Below are 22,896 nucleotides of genomic sequence, written 5' to 3'. Positions count from 1 at the left end.
GCCTAAGCCATGTACTCCTTCCGTCCCGGTGTTAAGCCATTCGCGTAGTTCTAGATCATTGATTTGAGAAATTAAATATGTGCTATATGTCATGAAAAGTATATCACTAGATTTCTACACGGATGTAGTTTTTAAATATATACTTTTTGTCACATATAATACATATTTAGATAGTGAAATTATCGATCTAGAACTACGCGAATGACTTATACACCGAGATGAAGGTAGTATTAATCACCATCCCAGATTTGGTTTCTCGATGGAAGAGATATCATGAAACAAGGAATTATAAGGCGCATTGGCAATGGCCCGACAACTCATATCTGGGATGACAATTGGATCCCGAAGGAGGCCTCACTTCGACCTTTAGTCTCACAAGTCTCTGATCCATCTACTATGGTGTCAGAACTCTTGCTGCCAGCTATGGCGACATGGAATGAAAATATGATCCGAGCTACCTTCCTTCCGATCGATGCTGAGTCTATTCTGAAGCTTCCGGTGTGCACAAGAAGTGTCAATGATTTCCGGGCTTGGCACCCACACAGTAAGGGCTGTTTGACAGTTAGCTCAGCATACAAGTTCTTGATAACAACAAAGATTCAGAGGGGGAACTGGTTGGAAGGTCGAAGTGGTTCATCCAGTGGGGAGCGGGGAGAAAAATCTTGGACTTCGTTATGGAATTTGTCAGTCCCTTCGAAGGTGAAAGTATTCATTTGAAGGTTGGCACGTCATTCTCTGCCAACCACGAATGTTCTTAAGCGCCGTAATATGTCGACCCGTGATGCATGTCCACTTTGTGGCTGCGAGGATTCATGGCGCCATGCTTTATTATCTTGCACAATGGCGAGGTGTACCTGGGCACTTATCGAGGAGTCACTTGTTTCTAGTATGGCAGAGATTACAGAAGCTAGCACAACGAATTAGTTGTTTGAGATGCATGACAGGCTGGATCAGAAGAGCTTCACTCGGATGGTGGTAACATTATGGTCCATATGGTATGCTAGGAGAAAAGCTATACATGAAGCTATTTCCCAGAGCCCGCACCACATCTTTTCTTTTGTCAATTCTTATCTCAGTGAGTTGGAGCAACTACCAAACATGGTGACTAGCGGCCCACCGACAGTGCAGACCACGCCCGCCTGGCTACCTCCTCCTGGCAACTTGATGCGCAGCATCCTACGGTCATCATCATGTCAAGAGTCCGTTTGGCAAGTGACACGTGCGACCTCTACTTCTCATACATAAAGGTGAATCTTCTCCTTTACACGTGCTCACTTGACCCCTTCGAGGATGGTATACTACTTGACACTTCTCCTGTGTGCATGCATAGGTATTGTCGGAGCTTCACGGATGTCGAGGAGGAGTGCAAGCACCAAGGAACAACTACGCCATCCGCGAGGGAAGCCTGGAAGCGACGACGGAAGAAGACAGAGCTGCCGAAGCTACAACGGCCGGACATCCGGCGCCTGTGCAGCCTCCGAGGAGCTGCACCAACAAGACGGCCGAAGCATCAGCGGCCGGACATCCGGCCCGTGTGCCCGTACATCCGGCGCCTCGGCAACCACCGGACATCCGGCGCTCTCCCCCAGAAATCCGGCGCCCCTATCCAGTAGCTTGGCCACTTTGGTCCGGACATCCGGCCAACTGCACCAGACATCCGGCGCCTGCCTGCGCGCAGAGACGGGCCTGAGGCCCATGTATCCCCTCCTCACTTACCCCTTCGTGGGCTAGCCTATATATATACTCCATCCCCTTCCTCTAGTTAGGGTTAGCAAATATGATAGCTCATTCTTAGGTGAGCTTTGCTCCTACCTCTACTCTTGAGAGAGAGAGAGACTACCACTCCCATGGAGTTCAAGACCTCCATGTGAGAAGATCCTGCGGGATATCATCAAGACCCCCTCGTGGTAAGATCCGCCTAGGATATCATCAAGACCTCCTCTTGGAGATGAACCTTACCTTGTATCTTTCCCTTTGTTGTTCATGTACCTTGTGATCTTGTGTGTTTGATTGTCTAGTGGATGTGTGATTGGACTTATTCTTGAGTGTTTCCCCTTGTGATTTCTCCCTGTTCTTCCCCGTGTTCATCGTGTTCTTCGAGGGATCCCACTCCAAACGTGAAATATTGGCCTACACCGGGTTAGCCCCATATCATATGGTATCATGAGCCACGTTTATCACGTATTTGGAGTCCCTCACACCGTTTTCTAGCCTTCTTTTGCTTGATTTCGTCCTAAATCTAAAAATCCCCACCAAAAAATAGCCCCCAATTTTTTTTGTGATTTGTTGGTTTGATGATGTTTTGTTGATTTTGATCCATGGATTTGCTTGGTTTCGAGTGGATCTAGCATTTCCCCAAGTTTTCCCACCTTTCATCCACGAAATCCATCAAATTTTGCCCCCGAAATCATCAATTTCCGCCCCCAATTCAAAAATTTCCGCCCCTAACGAGATCTGGAATCGTCGGGCCGGACATCCGGGCCCCAGGCCGGACATCCGGGCCCTGGATCACTAAATCTGCACGGTTCTGGACATACACCCCCGGAAATCCGGACCCTACCCCCGAATATCCGGTCCCTGGCATTTCAGCCTTCCGTGTTTCACCGTTTTGACCATAACTAATTCATCCGGAGTCCGATTTTGACGTTCTTTACCTTGTTTTGAAGCTATTGACATCCCCCATCCCGCAAAAATACCACCAACAAAATTTGACTCCATCAAATTTTCAAAAATTTGGCAAGTTTGCCTAGGCCTTCCACCATATCATCCGCATAGCCACCACCAACTTCCGCAACCTAACCCAGTTTTTTCACCATAGCATTCGTGGTTGCTTGAGTAGTGATTCAAGTCTCCTAAGGTGTTTCGGCTACTTAGGAATGGTTGCTTCTTCATCAACCATCACCACCATTTCCGCATAGGCTTACCCACCATACACTTCCACCCCAACTTAACCCAATTTTGTTTGAGTTATGAGTTGTGTCTCCTAAGGTGTTTCGGCTACTTAGGAACGACAACTTCAACTCCGACACGTATATAGCCCATCATCCCACTTCCGCATTGCCAAGTGCAAACCACCACCGCTTTCCGCTACCACCATTTGACATTTCACTAGTAGAAAAGGGGGCAATGGTCCAGGCCGGGTCAGCCCATTAGTCCCGGTTCAGTCCAGAACCGGGACCAATGGTGGCATTTGACCCGGTTCGTGAGCCCCGGGGGCCGGCCGGGCCATGTGGGCCATTGGTCCCGGTTCGTCTGGACCTTTTTGTCCTGGTTGGTGGGACGAACCGGGACCAATGGGCCTCGCTCCTGGCCCACCACCATTGGTCCTGGTTGGTGGCTTGAACCGGGACCAAAGGCAGCCCTTTAGTCCCGGTTCATGCCACCAACCGGGACCAATGAGGTGCCTATATATACCCCCTCGCGTAAGAGCAGAGCACATTGCTCTGTTTTTTCTAGCAACCGAGGGGGAGAGGGCTTGGTGGTGCTCTAGCTCACCTCCTATGCACACAAGGTGTTCGATGGAATGCCCGAGCCACACTACTTAAGCTTCCTCCTCTCCAAGATTGACCTCCAAGCTCCATTTTCCTCAATATTTGTCTAGGTTTAGCGGTCCGTCAAGCCTCGTACCCGTCTTCACCGCCATCGATCACCCGCGCCGATCTCATCACCGGCACCACCATGGTGAGCCTCTTGTTCTTATCTTCTTTCTGAAAGGAAAAATATTCTTTTCATAACTATTGGTTCATTTATTGTTATTATTGCATCTTATATAGTGTGATGGTTTTGGTATCCGCCCCCGTCGGCCCTCGTCCTGTCTATGATTCGGATGTGGTATATATTATCTTTTCATAACTATTGGTTCATTTATTGTTTATGAAAATTATGCCGACCAACATGACATAGATTTTATTTATCTAGGAGGTTGTTGAACCGGAAATTCCAACCGACCCTATTGTCGAGAGGTTAAATTTAGTTGAAGAATAAAACAATTTCTTGAAGGAAAAAATAATAAAAATTGAGGAGGAGAAGATGATATTGGAGTTGCATGTTGCGGATGTCGTCGATGATCACAAGATCAAGATGGATGCAATGCACTTGAAGATTAGAAAGATTAGAAAATATGCCATTCATACCGAGGCTTGGTATCATTATGTCGTTGGATCAGTTGTTACCTTGGTTGCCATTATGATCGCATTTGTTTTCGCATTGAAATGTTACATAGTTTCAATGTATGGTTTAATTAATTTAGATGCTCTGCAGAGCTTTATGTTGTTCTGTAATGATTTTCGCTTGAAGATGAGAACTATGTATGTACTTTGGTTTTAATGTGATGATGAACTTATATTAATTTGGTCACTTAATTATCTATTCATGATGTTCTGTAATGATTTTTGACACACTTAATTATATATAATGCACGCAGATGAACCGCCAATGGATGTACGGTAACAGACACACCTCCGAGTACATTAAGGACGTGCATGATTTTCTTGAAGTGGGAATACGAAGGGCAAACAAGCAGAATGGTTTTATGTGTTGTCCATGCCCTATATGTGGGAATACGAAGTCTTACTCTGACCGGAAAATCCTTCACACCCACCTGCTTTACAAGGGTTTCATGCCACACTATAATGTTTGGACGAGGCACGGAGAAATAGGGGTTATGATGGAAGACGTCGAAGAAGAAGAGTACGATGACAACTATGTGCCCCCTGGATACGGTGATGCTATTGAACATCAAGAGGAACCAGATGATGTGCACGATGATGCTACAACGGGCGAAGCTGCTGAAGATCAAGAGGAACCAGACGATGTGCCCGATGATGATGATCTCCGCCGGGTCATTGTCGATGCAAGGACGCAATGCGAAAGTCAAAAGGAGAACCTGAAGTTCGATCGCATGTTAGAGGATCACAAAAAAGGGTTGTACCCCAATTGCGAAGATGGCAACACAAAGCTTGGTACCATACTGGAATTGCTGCAGTGGAAGGCAGAGAATGCTGTGCCTGACAAAGGATTTGAGAAGCTACTGAAAATATTGAAGAAGAAGCTTCCAAAGGATAACGAATTGCCCGACAGTACATACGCAGCAAAGAAGGTCGTATGCCCTCTAGGATTGGAGGTGCAGAAGATACATGCATGCCCTAATGACTGCATCCTCTACCGGGGTGCGTACAAGGATCTGAACGCATGCCCGGTATGCGGTGCATTATGGTATAAGATCAGACGAGATGACCCTGGTGATGTTGCCAGCGAGCCCCCCAGGAAGAGGGTTCCTGCGAAGGTGACGTGGTATGATCCTATAATACCACGGTTGAAAAGTCTGTTCAGAAACGGAGAGCATGCCAAGTTGACGCGATGGCACAGTGAGGACCGTAAGAAAGACGGGAAGTTGAGAGCACCCGCTGACGGGTCGCAGTGGAGAAAAATTGAGAGAAAGTACTGGGATGAGTTTGCAAGTGACCCAAGGAACGTATGGTTTACTTTAAGCGCGGATGGCATTAATCCTTTCGGGGAGCAGAGCAGCAATCACAGCACCTGGCCCATGACTCTATGTATGTATAACCTTCCTCCTTGGATGTGCATGAAGCGGAAGTTCATTATGATGCCAGTTCTCATCCAAGGCCCTAAGCAACCCGGCAACGACATTGATGTGTACCTAAGGCCATTAGTTGAAGAACTTTTACAGCTGTGGAATGGAAACGGTGTACGTACGTGGGATGAGCACAAACATGAGGAATTTGACCTAAAGGCGTTGCTGTTCATGACCATCAATGATTGGCCCGCTCTCAGTAACCTTTCAGGACAGACAAACAAGGGATACCATGGATGCACGCACTGTTTACTTGACACCAATAGTATATACCTGGGAAGCTGTAGGAAGAATGTGTACCTGGGCCATCGTCGATTTCTTCCGACCAACCATCAATGTTGAAAGAAAGGCAAGCATTTCGAAGGCGAGGCAAATCACCGGAAGAAGCCCGCCATGCGTACCGGTGATCACGTACTTGCTATGGTCAACGATTTACACGTAATATTTGGAAAGGGTCCCGACGCACTAGCTGTTCTGAATGACGCTGAGGGACACGCACCCATGTGGAAGAAGAAATCTATATTTTGGGACCTACCCTACTGGAAAGACCTAGAGGTCCACTCTTCAATTGACGTGATGCATGTGACGAAGAACCTTTGCGTGAACCTGCTAGGCTTCTTGGGCGTGTATGGAAAGACAAAAGATACAGCTGAGGCACGAGAGGACCTGCAACGTTTGCACGAAAAAGATGGCATGCCTCCAAAGTAGTATGAAGGTCCTGCCAGCTATGCTCTTACCAAAGAAGAGAAGGAAATCTTCTTTGAATGCCTGCTTACTATGAAGGTCCTGACTGGCTTCTCGTCGAATATAAAGGGAATAATAAATATGCCAGAGAAAAAGTTCTAGAACCTAAAGTCTCATGACTGCCACGTGATTATGACGCAACTGCTTCCGGTTGCATTGAGGGGGCTTCTACCGGAAAACGTCCGATTAGCCATTGTGAAGCTATGTGCATTCCTCAATGCAATCTCTCAGAAGGCGATTGAGGGAGTCCTGGATTAGGGGGTGTCCGGATAGCCGAACTATCACCGTCGGCCGGACTCCTGGACTATGAAGATACAAGATTGAAGACTTCGTCCCGTGTCCGGATGGGACTTTCCTTGGCGTGGAAGGCAAGCTTGGCGATACGGATATGTAGATCTCACCATTGTAACCGACTCTATGTAACCCTAACCCTCTCCGGTGTCTATATAAACCGGAGGGTTTTAGTCCGTAGGACGAACAACAATCATACCATAGGCTAGCTTCTAGGGTTTAGCCTCCTTGATCTCGTGGTAGATCTACTCTTGCTCTACCTGAAGGGTTTCGTAGTAATTTCAAAATTTTCCTACGCACAGGCAAGATCATGTGATGCATAGCAACGAGGGGAGAGTATTGTCTACGTACCCAACGCAGACCGACTGCGGAAGCGATGACACGACGTAGAGGAAGTAGTCGTGCGTCTTCTCGATCCAACCGATCAAGCACCGAAACTACGGCACCTCCGAGTTCGAGCACACGTTCAGCTCGATGACGATCCCCGGACTCCGATCCAGCAAAGTGTCGGGGAAGAGTTCCGTCAGCACGACGGCGTGGTGACGATCTTGATGAACTACAGCAGCAGGGCTTCGCCTAAACTCCGCTATAGTATTATCGAGGAATATGGTGGCTGGGGGCGCCGCACACGGCTAAGGAATAGATCACGTGGATCAACTTCTTGTGTCTTTGGTGCTAGCCCTGCCCCTCTATTTATATGTTGAGCCCCGGGGTCGAAACTTGGAGCAAAAGCCTCCTCAAAGTCGGTTTTGCCCGAAAGGCAAGAGTCCCACTCGGACTCCAGGACCAAACGCCACAATCCTTGGCGTCTGGCCCAGACGCCATGGGCCTCGGCGTCTGGCCCAGGGCCAGACGCCAGGGTCTCCGGCGTTTGGCCCCCTGGCCTCCGCAAGACTCCTTTTTGCATCGACCTAAAGCCTCATGGGCTTGACCCCTTGGCCTAACCATATCATCCAATATATGAATCTTTACGTCTCGACCATTTCGAGACTCCTCGTCATGTCCCCGATCTCATCCGGGACTCCGAACTCCTTCGGTACATCAAAACATGTAAACTCATAATATAACTGTCATAGTAACCTTAAGCGTGCGGACCCTACGGGTTCGAGAACAATGTAGACATGACCGAGACACGTCTCCGGTCAATAACCAATAGCGGGACCTGGATGCCCATATTGGCTCCTACATATTCTACGAAGATCTTTATCGGTCAGACCGCATAACAACATACGTTGTTCCCTTTATCATCGGTATGTTACTTGCCCGAGATTCGATCGTCGGTATCCAATACCTAGTTCAATCTCGTTACCGGCAAGTCTCTTTACTCGTTCCGTAATACATCATCTCACAACTAACATATTAGTTGTAATGCTTGCAAGGCTTATGTGATGTGTATTACCGAGAGGGCCCAGAGATACCTCTCCGACAATCGGAGTGACAAATCCTAATCTCGAAATGCGCCAACCCAACATCGACCATTGGAGACACCTGTAGTACTCCTTTATAATCACCCAGTTACGTTGTGACGTTTGGTAGTACCCAAAGTGTTCCTCCGGTAAACGGGAGTTGCATAATCTCATAGTCATAGGAACATGTATAAGTCATGAAGAAAGCAATAGCAACATACTAAACGATCGGGTGCTAAGCTAATGGAATGGGTCATGTCAATCAGATCATTCTACTAATGATGTGACCTCGTTAATCAAATAACAACTCATTGTTCATGGTTAGGAAACATAACCATCTTTGATTAACGAGCTAGTCAAGTAGAGGCATACTAGTGACACTTTGTTTGTCTATGTATTCACACATGTATTATGTTTCCGGTAAATACAATTCTAGCATGAATAATAAACATTTATCATGATTATAAGGAAATAAATAATAACTTTATTATTTCCTCTAGGGCATATTTCCTTCAGTCTCCCACTTGCACTAGAGTCAATAATCTAGATTACACTGTAATGATTCTAACACCCATGGAGCCTTGGTGCTGATCATGTTTTGCTCGTGGAAGAGGCTTAGTCAACGGGTCTGCAACATTCAGATCCGTATGTATCTTGCAAATCTCTATGTCTCCCACCTGGACTAGATCCCGGATGGAGTTGAAGCGTCTCTTGATGTGTTTGGTCCTTTTGTGAAATCTGGATTCCTTTGCCAAGGCAATTGCACCAGTATTGTCACAAAAGATTTTCATTGGACCCGATGCGCTAGGTATGACACCTAGATCGGATATGAACTCCTTCATCCAGACTCCTTCATTTGCTGCTTCCGAAGCAGCTATGTATTCCGCTTCACATGTAGATCCCGCTACGACGCTTTGTTTAGAACTGCACCAACTGACAGCTCCACCGTTTAATGTAAACACGTATCCGGTTTGCGATTTAGAATCGTCCAGATCAGTGTCAAAGCTTGCATCAACGTAACCTTTTACGATGAGCTCTTTGTCACCTCCATATACGAGAAACATATCCTTAGTCCTTTTCAGGTATTTCAGGATGTTCTTGACCGCTGTCCAGTGATCCACTCCTGGATTACTTTGGTACCTCCCTGCTAAACTTATAGCAAGGCATACATCAGGTCTGGTACACAGCATTGCATACATGATAGATCCTATGGCTGATGCATAGGGAACATCTTTCATATTCTCTCTATCTTCTGCAGTGGTCGGGCACTGAGTCTTACTCAATTTCACACCTTGTAACACAGGCAAGAACCCTTTCTTCGCTTGATCCATTTTGAACTTCTTCAAAATTTTGTCAAGGTATGTGCTTTGTGAAAGTCCAATTAAGTGTTTTGATCTATCTCTATAGATCTTAATGCCTAATATGTAAGCAGCTTCACCGAGGTCTTTCATTGAAAAACTTTTATTCAAGTATCCCTTTATGCTATCCAGAAATTCTATATCATTTCCAATCAGTAATATGTCATCCACATATAATATCAGAAATGCTACAGAGCTCCCACTCACTTTCTTGTAAATACAGGCTTCTCCGAAAGTCTGTATAAAACCAAATGCTTTGATCACACTATCAAAACGTTTATTCCAACTCCGAGAGGCTTGCACCAGTCCATAAATGGATCGCTGGAGCTTGCACACTTTGTTAGCTCCCTTTGGATCGACAAAACCTTCCGGTTGCATCATATACAACTCTTCTTCCAGAAATCCATTCAGGAATGCAGTTTTGACATTCATCTGCCAAATTTCATAATCATAAAATGCGGCAATCGCTAACATGATTCGGACGGACTTAAGCATCGCTACGGGTGAGAAGGTCTCATCGTAGTCAATCCCTTGAACTTGCCGAAAACCTTTTGCGACAAGTCGAGCTTTGTAGACAGTAACATTACCATCAGCGTCAGTCTTCTTCTTAAAGATCCATTTATTCTCAATTGCTTGCCGATCATCGGGCAAGTCAACCAAAGTCCATACTTTGTTCTCATACATGGATCCCATCTCAGATTTCATGGCTTCAAGCCACTTTGCGGAATCTGGGCTCACCATCGCTTCTTCATAGTTCGTAGGTTCATCATGATCTAGTAGCATGACTTCCAGAACAGGATTACCGTACCACTCTGGCGCGGATCTTACTCTGGTTGATCTACGAAGTTTAGTAGTATCTTGATCTGAAGTTTCATGATCATTATCATTGGCTTCCTCACTAACTGGTGTAGGTGTCACTGAAACAGTTTTCTGTGATGAACTACTTTCTAGTAAGGGAGCAGGTACAGTTACCTCGTCAAGTTCCACTTTCCTCCCACTCACTTCTTTCGAGAGAAACTCCTTCTCTAGAAATGATCCATTCTTAGTAACGAATGTCTTGCCTTCGGATCTGTGATAGAAGGTGTACCCAACAGTTTCCTTTGGGTATCCTATGAAGACACATTTCTCCGATTTGGGTTCGAGCTTATCAGGTTGAAGCTTTTTCACATAAGCATCGCAGCCCCAAACTTTAAGAAACGACAACTTTGGTTTCTTGCCAAACCACAGTTCATAAGGCATCGTCTCAACGGATTTTGATGGTGCCCTATTTAACGTGAATGCGGCCGTCTCTAAAGCATAACCCCAAAATGATAGCGGTAAATCTGTAAGAGACATCATAGATCGCACCATATCTAGTAAAGTACGATTACGACGTTCGGACACACCATTGCGCTGTGGTGTTCCGGGTGGCGTGAGTTGTGAAACTATTCCACAGTTTTTCAAATGTACACCAAACTCGTAACTCAAATATTCTCCTCCACGATCAGATCGTAGAAACTTTATTTTCTTGTTACGATGATTTTCAACTTCACTCTGAAATTCTTTGAACTTTTCAAATGTTTCAGACTTATGCTTCATTAGGTAGATATATCCATATCTTCTCAAATCATCTGTGAAGGTGAGAAAATAACGATATCCGCCTCGAGCCTCAATATTCATCGGACCACATACATCGGTATGTATGATTTCCAACAAATCTGTTGCTCTCTCCATAGTACCGGAGAACGGTGTTTTAGTCATCTTGCCCATGAGGCACGGTTCGCAAGTACCAAGTGATTCATAATCAAGTGGTTCCAAAAGTCCATCAGTATGGAGTTTCTTCATGCGCTTTATACCGATATGACCTAAACGACAGTGCCACAAATAAGTTGCACTTTCATTATCAACTCTGCATCTTTTGGTTTCAACATTATGAATATGTGTATTACTACTATCGAGATTTAATAAGAATAGAACACTCTTCAAGGGTGCATGACCATAAAAGATATTACTCATATAAATAGAACAACCATTATTCTCTGATTTAAATGAATAACCGTCTCGCATTAAACAAGATCCAGATATAATGTTCATGCTCAACGCTGGCACCAAATAACAATTACTTAGGTCTAATATTAATCCCGAAGGTAGATGTAGAGGTAGCGTGCCGACTGCGATCACATCGACTTTGGAACCGTTTCCCACGCGCATCGTCACCTCGTCCTTAGCCAATCTTCGCTTAATCCATAGCCCCTGTTTCGAGTTGCAAATATTAGCAACAGAACCAGTATCAAATACCCAGGTGCTACTGCGAGCATTAGTAAGGTACACATCAATAACATGTATATCACATATACCTTTGTTCAACTTGCCATCCTTCTTATCCGCCAAATACTTGGGGCAGTTCCGCTTCCAGTGACCAGTCTGCTTGCAGTAGAAGCACTCAGTTTCAGGCTTAGGTCCAGACTTGGGTTTCTTCTCTTGAGCAGCAACTGGCTTGCTGTTCTTCTTGAAGTTCCCTTTCTTCTTTCCTTTGCCCTTTTTCTTGAAACTAGTGGTTTTGTTAACCATCAACACTTGATGCTCCTTTTTGATTTCTACCTCCGCAGCTTTCAGCATTGCGAAGAGCTCGGGAATAGTCTTGTTCATCCCTTGCATATTATAGTTCATCACGAAGCTCTTGTAGCTTGGTGGCAGTGATTGGAGAATTCTGTCAATGACGCAATCATCCGGAAGATTAACTCCCAATTGAATCAAGTGATTATTATACCCAGACATTTTGAGTATATGCTCACTGACAGAACTGTTCTCCTCCATCTTGCAGCTGTAGAACTTATTGGAGACTTCATATCTCTCAATTCGGGCATTTGCTTGAAATATTAACTTCAACTCCTGGAACATCTCATATGCTCCATGACGTTCAAAACGTCGTTGAAGTCCCGATTCTAAGCCGTAAAGCATGGCACACTGAACTATCGAGTAGTCATCAGCTTTGCTCTGCCAGACGTTCACAACATCTGGTGTTGCTCCAGCAGCAGGCCTGGCACCCAGCGGTGCTTTCAGGACGTAATTCTTCTGTGCAGCAATGAGGATAATCCTCAAGTTACGGACCCAGTCCGTGTAATTGCTACCATCATCTTTCAACTTTGCTTTCTCAAGGAACGCATTAAAATTCAACGGAACAACAGCACGAGCCATCTATCTACAATCAACATAAACAAGCAAGATACTATCAGGGACTAAGTTCATGATAAATTTTAAGTTCGATTAATCATATTACTAAAGAACTCCCACTTAGATAGACATCCCTCTAATCCTCTAAGTGACCACGTGATCCAAATCAACTAAACCATGTCCGATCATCACGTGAGATGGAGTAGTTTCATCGGTGAACATCATTATGTTGATCATATCTACTATATGATTCATGCTCGACCTTTCGGTCTCCGTATTCCGAGGCCATATCTGCATATGCTAGGCTCGTCAAGTTTAACCTGAGTATTCTGCGTGCGCAACTGTTTTGCACCCGTTGTATTTGAACGTAGAGCCTATCACACCCGATCATCACGTGGTGTCTCAGCACGAAGAACTTTCGCAACGGTGCATACTCAGGGAGAACACTTCTTGATAATTTAGTGAGAGATCATCTTATAATGCTACCGTCAATCAAAGCAAGATAAGATGCATAAAAAGATAAACATCACATGCAATCAATATAAGTGATATGATATGGCCATCATCATCTTGTGCTTGTGATCTCCATCTCCGAAGCACCGTCATGATCACCATCGTCACCGGCGCGACACCTTGATCTCCATCGTAGCATCGTTGTCGTCTCGCCAATCTTATGCTTCCACGACTATCACTACCGTTTAGTAATAAAGTAAAGCATTACATCGCGATTGCATTGCATACAATAAAGCGACAACCATATGGCTCCTGCCAGTTGCCGATAACTTGGTTACAAAACATGATCATCTCATACAATAAAATTCAGCATCATGCCTTGACCATATCACATCACAACATGCCCTGCAAAAACAAGTTAGACGTCCTCTACTTTGTTGTTGCATGTTTTACGTGGCTGCTACGGGCTTAAGTAAGAACCAATCTCACCTACGCATCAAAACCACAACGATAGTTTGTCAAATAGACTCCGTTTTAACCTTCGCAAGGACCGGGCGTAGCCATACTTGGTTCAACTAAAGTTGGAGAGGCAGTCGCCCGCAAGCCATCTCTGTGCAAAGCACGTCGAGGGAACCGGTCTCGCGTAAGCGTACGCGTCAGGTTGGTCCGGGTCGTCTCGTCCAACAATACCGCCGAACCAAAGTATGACATGCTGGTAGGCAGTATGACTTGTATCGTCCACAACTCACTTGTGTTCTACTCGTGCATATAACATCAACATAAATAACCTGGCTCGGATGCCACTGAAGGGTTTCATAGTAATTTCAAAATTTTCCTACGCACATGCAAGATCATGTGATGCATAGCAACGAGGGGAGAGTATTGTCTACGTACCCAACGCAGACCGACTGCGGAAGCGATGACACGACGTAGAGGAAGTAGTCGTGCGTCTTCTCGATCCAACCGATCAAGCACCGAAACTACGGCACCTCCGAGTTCGAGCACACGTTCAGCTCGATGACGATCCCCGGACTCCGATCCAGCAAAGTGTCGGGGAAGAGTTCCGTCAGCACGACGGCGTGGTGACGATCTTGATGAACTACAGCAGCAGGGCTTCGCCTAAACTCCGCTACAGTATTATCGAGGAATATGGTGGCTGGGGGCGCCGCACACGTCTAAGGAATAGATCACGTGGATCAACTTCTTGTGTCTTTGGTGCTAGCCCTGCCCCTCTATTTATATGTTGAGCCCCGGGGTCGAAACTTGGAGCAAAAGCCTCCTCAAAGTCGGTTTTGCCCGAAAGGCAAGAGTCCCACTCGGACTCCAGGACCAAACGCCACAATCCTTGGCGTCTGGCCCAGACGCCATGGGCCTCGGCGTTTGGCCCAGGGCCAGACGCCAGGGTCTCCGGCGTTTGGCCCCCTGGCCTCCGCAAGACTCCTTTTTGCATCGACCTAAAGCCTCATGGGCTTGACCCCTTGGCCTAACCATATCATCCAATATATGAATCTTTACGTCTCGACCATTTCGAGACTCCTCGTCATGTCCCCGATCTCATGCGGGACTCCGAACTCCTTCGGTACATCAAAACATGTAAACTCATAATATAACTGTCATCGTAACCTTAAGCGTGCGGACCCTACGGGTTCGAGAACAATGTAGACATGACCGAGACACGTCTCCGGTCAATAACCAATAGCGGGACCTGGATGCCCATATTGGCTCCTACATATTCTACGAAGATCTTTATCGGTCAGACCGCATAACAACATACGTTGTTCCCTTTATCATCGGTATGTTACTTGCCCGAGATTCGATCGTCGGTATCCAATACCTAGTTCAATCTCGTTACCGGCAAGTCTCTTTACTCGTTCCGTAATACATCATCTCACAACTAACATATTAGTTGTAATGCTTGCAAGGCTTATGTGATGTGTATTACCGAGAGGGCCCAGAGATACCTCTCCGACAATCGGAGTGACAAATCCTAATCTCGAAATACGCCAACCCAACATCGACCATTGGAGACACCTGTAGTACTCCTTTATAATCACCCAGTTACGTTGTGACGTTTGGTAGTACCCAAAGTGTTCCTCCGGTAAACGGGAGTTGCATAATCTCATAGTCATAGGAACATGTATAAGTCATGAAGAAAGCAATAGCAACATACTAAACGATCGGGTGCTAAGCTAATGGAATGGGTCATGTCAATCAGATCATTCTACTAATGATGTGACCTCGTTAATCAAATAACAACTCATTGTTCATGGTTAGGAAACATAACCATCTTTGATTAACGAGCTAGTCAAGTAGAGGCATACTAGTGACACTTTGTTTGTCTATGTATTCACACATGTATTATGTTTCCGGTAAATACAATTCTAGCATGAATAATAAACATTTATCATGATTATAAGGAAATAAATAATAACTTTATTATTTCCTCTAGGGCATATTTCCTTCACTACCCATATCATCAATATTAATCAAGCAGGAGTAGGGTTTTACCTCCATCGAGAGGGCCCGAACCTGGGTAAAAACATCGTGTCCCTTGTCTCCTGTTACCATCCGCCTAGACGCACAGTTCGGGAACCCCTACCCGAGATCCGCCGGTTTTGACACCGACATTGGTGCTTTCATTGAGAGTTCGTCTGTGTCGTCACCTTTAGGCCCGATGGCTCCTTCGATCATCAACAACGATGCGGTCCAGGGTGAGACTTTTCTCCCCGGACAGATCTTCGTATTCGGCGGCTTTGCACTGCAGGCCAATTCACTTGGCCATCTGGAGCAGATCGAAAGCTACGCCCCTGGCCATCAGGTTAGATTTGGGAGTTTGAACTACACGGCCGACATCCGCAGAGACTTGATCTTCGACGGATTCGAACCATAGCCAAGCGCGCCGCACTGTCTCGATGGGTATGATCTAGCTCTGCCGCCGAACAGTGCCCTGGAGGCCGCACCAGCGTCCGCTCTGACCCTTAGCTCGGAGTCGACTTCGCCAATCGAGGACAAGTGGCTGGACACCGCCTCAGGGGCTACTATCTCTACGTTGATTGAGCCGAACACCATCCCTGTCCCTTGCAAAGCCCGTGACTCCGAGGTGCCAGACTCCTCTCCGGACTCCGAACCTCCCGCGCCCCTGCCAATCAAATCCGATTGGGTGCCGGTTATGGAGTTCACTGCCGCGGACATCTTTCAGCACTCGCCCTTTGGTGACATCCTGAATTCACTCAAAGTCTCTCTCTTTATCAGGAGAGCCCTGGCCGGACTATGGTCAGGAAGATTGGGATGCGGACGACGAAAAAATTCAACACCCACCCACCACCCACTTTGTTGCCACTGTCGATGATTCAACCGACATGCTCGACTTCGACTCCGAAGACATCGACGGTATGGACGACGATGCAGGAGACAATCAAGAACCAGCGCCCACAGGGCACTGGAAGGCCACCTCGTCATACGACATATACATGGTGGACACCCCAAAAGATGGGAATGGCAATGGAACAGTGGAGGATGACCCCTCCAAGAAACAGCCCAAGCGCCAGCGTCAGCGGCGCCGCTCCAAATCCCGCCACAGCAAAAACGGTGATTCCGGCATGGGAGATAATAACACCCCGGACTGTGTCGAAGAAAACCCCCTCCAGCAGGATTCAACACAGGAGGAGGGAGAAGCCAGCCCTCATGATAGAGCGGCAGACAGAGAGGTAGAGGACGATAATTATATGCCTCCCTCCGAATCTGAAGCAAGCCTCGACGACGACGAATTTGTCGTGCCCGAGGATCCCGCCGAACAAGAGCATTTCAAACGCAGGCTTATGGCCACGGCAAGCAGCCTAAAAAAAGCAGCAGCAACTTAGAGCTGACCAAGACTTGCTAGCGGACAGATGGACCGAAGTCCTTGCAGCCGAAGAGTACAAACTCGATCGCCCCTCCAAGAGCTACCCAAAACACAGGCTGCTACCCCAATTAGAGGAGGAAGCACCCAAACCTACATCACCAGCGCATGACGCGGCCGACTGGCCACCTCGTGGCCGCGACAGAGAGGCCTCTAGGCCCTCCACTAAAGCCGCACCCCGGCGTCGCTCGAAAAGTACAAAGCCACGGGGAAATGCGCCAGACTTGCGAGACATATTGGAGGACAAGGCAAGGCAAATAAGATCGATCTACAGATCGTGTGGGCGCCCCACGATATGTGATGACAACCGTCACGCCGGATATAGCAATTCCGGCCAAGCCGAACACAGTAGACAAAGCTCATTTGAGCTGCGTCGTGATATAGCCCAATACAGAGGCGCCGCACACCCACTATGCTTCACAGACGAAGTAATGGATCATCAAATCCCTGAGGGTTTCAAACCCGTAAACATTGAATCATACGACAGCACAACAGATCCTGCGGTTTGGATTGAGGACTATCTCCTTCACATCCACATGGCCCGCGGTGATGATCTACACGCCATCAAATACCTCCCACTCAAGCTTAAAGGACCAGCTCAGCATTGGCTCAACAGCTTGCCAGCAGAATCAATTGGTTGTTGGGAAGACCTAGAAGCCGCATTCCTTGATAACTTCCAGGGCACATATGTGCGACCACCAGACGCTGATGACCTAAGCCACATAATTCAGTAGCCAAATGAATCGGCCAGACAATTCTGGACACGGTTCTTAACCAAGAAAAATCAAATCGTTGACTGTCCGGATGCAGAGGCCCTTGCAGCCTTCAAACATAACATCCACGACGAGTGGCTTGCCCGGCACCTAGGAAAGGAAAAGCCGAAATCCATGGCAGCCCTCACATCACTCATGACCCACTTCTGCACGGGAGAGGACAGCTGGCTAGCTCGCAGTAACAACCTGACCAAAAACCCTGGTAGTTCGGATACCAAGGACAACAATGGCAGGTCGCATCGTAACAAGCACAAGCGCCGCATTAACGGTGATAATACTGAAGGTACGACAGTCAATGCCGGATTCAGAGGCTCTAAACCCGGTCAGTGGAAAAAGCCGTTCAAAAGAAATACTCAGGGCCCATCCAATTTGGACCGAATACTCGATCGCTCGTGCCAGATACACGACACCCCCAAAAAACCAGCCAACCACACCTACAGGGATTGTTGGGTATTCAAGCAGGCAGGCAAGTTAAATTCCGAGAACAACGACAAGGGGCTGCATAGCGATGACGAGGAGGAGCCCCGGCCGCCAAACAATAGAGGACAGAAGGGCTTTCCCCCACAAGTGCAGACAGTGAACATGATATACGCAACCCACATACCCAAAAGGGAGCAGAAGCGTGCACTAAGGGACATATATGCGATGGAGCCAGTCGCCCCAAAGTTCAACCCGTGGTCCTCCTGCCCGATCACTTTTGATCGAAGGGACCACCCCACTAGCATCCGCCACGGCGGATTCACCGCATTGGTTCTTGACCCAATCATTGACGGATTTCACCTCACTAGAGTCCTGATGGACGGCGGCAGCAGCCTGAACCTGCTTTACCAGGATACAATGCGCAAAATAGGCACAGACCCCTCAAGGATTAAACCCACAAAAACGACCTTTAAAGGCGTCATACCAGGTGTAGAGGCCAACTATACAGGCTCAATTACACTTGAAGTGGTCTTCGGATCCCCGGATAACTTCCGAAGCGAGGAATTAATCTTCGACATAGTCCCATTCCACAGCGGCTATCACGCACTGCTCGGACGAACCGCATTTGCAAAGTTCAATGCGGTACCGCACTACGCATACCTCAAGCTCAAGATGCCAGGCCCTCGAGGAGTAATCACGGTCAATGGAAACACCTAACGCTCTCTCCAAACGGAGGAGCATACGGCGGCCCTTGTAGCGGAAGTACAAAGCAGCCTCTTAAGGCAATTCTCGAGTCCGACTACTAAACCGTCAAGCGCGCCCGGAGTAACCTACAACAAGACCGTCTGGCACGTTCCGAGCACGCGTAGCAATGCGGCCCCAACCCCAGCCCTCGCGAAATTGCGAGACCAGTACCACGCGTACATAACTACGCTCTGGAGATACCATGGGCATAGGGGGAGGGGCATGACCACGACATGCCCAGAGTGCGGCTCAACCGCACAAGGGGCTCCCAATTGTGTCATTCCTTTTTTTTCTTATTCTCAGGACTCCGTTTTCCAGAAGCCCTATCCGGCAGTAGAATCGCCGAACTCACGATGCAACAGCCAGGGAAGCGGAAAAGCTACGTCGAGTGTCCAAGTGGTCTCTATTTCGAGCAGTAAACCTGTTTTACATACCATCCCGTAGCCTACCCCTGGAGGGGGACATGTTAAATAGTCCCATCCCTTGCTTATCGCACTATTTGTATCATTCTGCTTTCATTGCAGTATCTTTTGAATAAACAATACATAGCTTCTGCTTATTATTGCATTCCTTTTTTTTCTATAAATGTTCATCTATGACATGTTGCACCCGTACAACTTGGTACGGTCAATACACCAGGGGCTTAAGTATCCCAAAACATGGTGTGATAAGTCCGAACACTTTCACAAGTGCGGCACCCCGAACTTATAGCATTATATGCATCGGCTCCGAATCATGTCTTGGGTCAATAGTTGGGTTTGCCCGGCTCCCATGTTTTGGTACCTTACGTTCCATTATATCGGCTAAGGTAGCGCTGGGAGAACCACTGCGATTGTGCCCCGGTTGAGCTGGGTTAAGCACCTCAGTGAAGAAAGCTAAAACTGACCGTCATGATAGGGCAAGAGCCGGTCGCTGTTCGAGAGGTTTTTCGGGTCCCTAAAGACTCATGCCACTTAGAGCGAGGAGTCGGCATTGTCCGGCCAAGGCGTGGATAGCGCCCCAAACTCGGTCTTCCGAATACCAGGGGCTTCGCCGAAATTTAAAATTATAGAATTCTATGGCTAAGTGAGAGTGTTCAAGCATTATAGTCCGGTTGCCTCGTTTGTCGTGTTAAACGCCTCCCTCGAAGGACCCAAGAATGGGAACAAGAGCGCTCAAGTTTATCCCGAACACCCCATCACTCGTGGCATGGGGGCTGAAGCCAACGACCCGCCATCTCTCAAATTTGATAAACGGCCGCACAGAAGGTTATATTTTAAATTAACAAGCGTTGCTTAGCGCATATGAACAAAGTTTTCAGCGTACAGGATAACAAATGCGAGTCTACTAAAAAATTACATCTTTGGAGCATTCACCTGCTATAATGCGGGCACCCTTCAGGACGCCCTTATAGTACATCTCGGGCTTGCGATACTCCTTGCCCGGTGGTGGCGCGTCCGTCACAAGATTCTCGACGTCCATCTTGCCCCAATGCACTTTATCATGGGCAAGGGCCCGACGGGCACCTTCAATGCAGACGAAGTGCTTGATGACTTCAATCCATGGACAGGCGTCCACCAGCCGTCGCACCAGACCGAAGTAGCTCCCAGGCATGGCTTCTTTAGGCCACATCCGAACTGTGAGGCCCTTCATGGCCTGTTCGACCACCTTGTGGAGCTCGACCAGCTGCTTCAGCTGGTCGCTCAGGGGCACCGGTTGTCCGGCCTCAGCATATTGAGACCAGAACACCTTCTCCATCGAGCTCCCCTCCTCAGCTCGGTAGAATGCGGTAGCATCAGACACACTACGGGGCAGATCGGCGAACGCTCCTGGAGAGCTCCGGATTCGGGTAAGTAACAGATAATTCACTTTTACATGCTTGCTTTGCATAAAGAATGCCTTACCTGTCGCTATCTTCTTTATCGCCTCGATCTCCTATAGGGCCTTCTGGGCTTCGGCCTTAGCGGCTTTGGCACTCTCAAGAGCCAAGGTAAGCTCGGACTCTCGAGTCTTCGAGTCACACTCCAAACTCTCGTGTTTTTCCACGAGAGCCTGGAGCTCTTGCCGCACCTCCGCCACCCGCGCCTCCTGCTTCTCTCGCTCAGTGCGCTCCGCGACCGCACTATTTTTGGCCTTGGACACCGCTTCCTTCAGGGTCGCCACCTCGTCCGTGGCCCCTGCAATACCCACGTTATTCCTATCATTTTTTGCAACCAATTCCTTTCTATAAGGTATTACTTTAATAAGGTATTACTTACCTTCTTTGTCCTCGAGCTGCTTCTTCGCAAGGCCGAGCTGACCGCTCAAGGCTCTCCTTCAATGCATTGACCTCTGCAGTCAGTGCGGCAGAGGTCAGCAGCGCAGCCTGCATTCCCATATTGACATATTTATGTTAGACTCCTGCGTATATCTTTTTAGATCCTTAGCTCGGCTTTTCTTTCCGAACACCGAACTAAGCATCAGGGGCTACTGTCTATGCGGTAATATTCTTACATATCTTAAAAACTTACCTCAAAGCCTGTTAGAAGGCTGGTACAGGCTTCAGTCAGCCCGCTCTTGGCGGACTGAAGTTTCTGGATCACCGCACTCATGATAGTGCGGTGCGCCTTGTTGATGGAGGTGCTGTTAAGCGCCTCCAGCAAGCTATCCGGTGCCTCTGGTTGGACGGAGGCCGCCAGCGTCACAGTCTTGCCCTTCTTATTAAGGGGCTGCCTGCAGGACTCCGGAACCACTGAAGGTTCTGGTACGGAGTCCGGCACAGGGCCGGACTTAGAGCCCTCTGGGGTTTGGCCCCTTCGCACCCGGAGTCCAGGAGGTCGCCTTGCGGCGCCTCCAGGACCACCTCCTCCTGGTTGGGCCCCTTTTGGGACTCCACCGCCGCGTCGTCTGCGTCACGAGGGGAGGAGGCGGTCGTAAGTGAAGTGCTATTCACATCCGACGAATCCAGGGAGCCGCTTGACGAAGTGGGGAGCTCGTCCTTGGGCGGGCTACATGGTTGTATTCGGCATTAGAAGACACTATGCGACAAATGAAAAATCATGAGTTATTCTGGAATCTGGACACTTACGATCTCGCCAGGGGCTTGGCCCTCGAGGGCCACTCCTCTTCACCGTCGTCGGCGTTGGTGGGAAAGTTCGGGGGAAGGGTCCTTCCTTTCTTGGACCCTTCGGCCCCCCAACTGGGGCGGCCTTCCTTTTCTTCTCTCCCCCCGCTGGGGAAGAGGCCTCTTTTTCCTCCTCCTCGTCTTCGCAGTAGGAGTCCGCCTCGGAGTCATCGGATGACGAGTCCAACAACACTTGACGTCGGGCACTCCTTCGAGTTCCCGTGGCCTTCTTCTTGGCCTTCTTCTCCGGCACCACGTGAGGTGCCGGAACCCGTAGCCCCGTTAAGTGGGCGCCCGCTGGGTCTTCTGGCAAAGGAGCTGGACAGTTAACCTGCTCGGACTTCTTCAGCCAGTCCTTTTAAAGGTAAGGGAGTTTAGATCCCACATAGAGTCAGACTATGAAAAACAAGAATCCCGTAAAGGGTAGAATAGCTTACCTCACTGGCCTGACACCGCGAGCTGAATCCGCGATCTTCAGTAGAGGATGCGGGGGCCTCGACGCCCTTAAACAGCACCTTCCAGGCATCTTCGTACGTAGTGTCGAAGAGCTTGCTCAAGGTTTGGTGCTGTGCCGGATCAAATTCCCACAATTTGAAGGCCCGTTGTTGGCATGGGAGGATCCGGCGAATGAGCATGACATGGACTACGTTGACAAGCTTGAGATTCTTGTTCACCATCTTTTGGACACAGGTTTGAAGTCCGGTCAGCTCTTCCGAATCTCCCCATGTTAGGCCCATCTCTTTCCAGGAGGTGAGCCGTGTGGGGAAACCAGATCGGAATTCGGGGGCCGCCGCCCATTTGGGGTCGCGCGGCTCGGTGATGTAGAACCACCCCGATTGCCACCCCTTTATTGTCTCCACAAAGGAGCCCTCGAGCCATAGGACGTTGGCCATCTGGCCCACAATGGCGCCTCCGCACTCCGCTTGGCGGCCGCCCACTATCTTCGGCTTGACATTAAAAGTCTTCAGCCATAAGCCGAAG

Source organism: Triticum aestivum, chromosome 1B (genome assembly GCF_018294505.1).
Source record: "Triticum aestivum cultivar Chinese Spring chromosome 1B, IWGSC CS RefSeq v2.1, whole genome shotgun sequence".
Lineage (NCBI taxonomy): Eukaryota > Viridiplantae > Streptophyta > Magnoliopsida > Poales > Poaceae > Triticum > Triticum aestivum.
The sequence above is the reverse complement of the archived record's forward strand: the minus strand, read 5'-3'. Positions refer to the sequence as shown.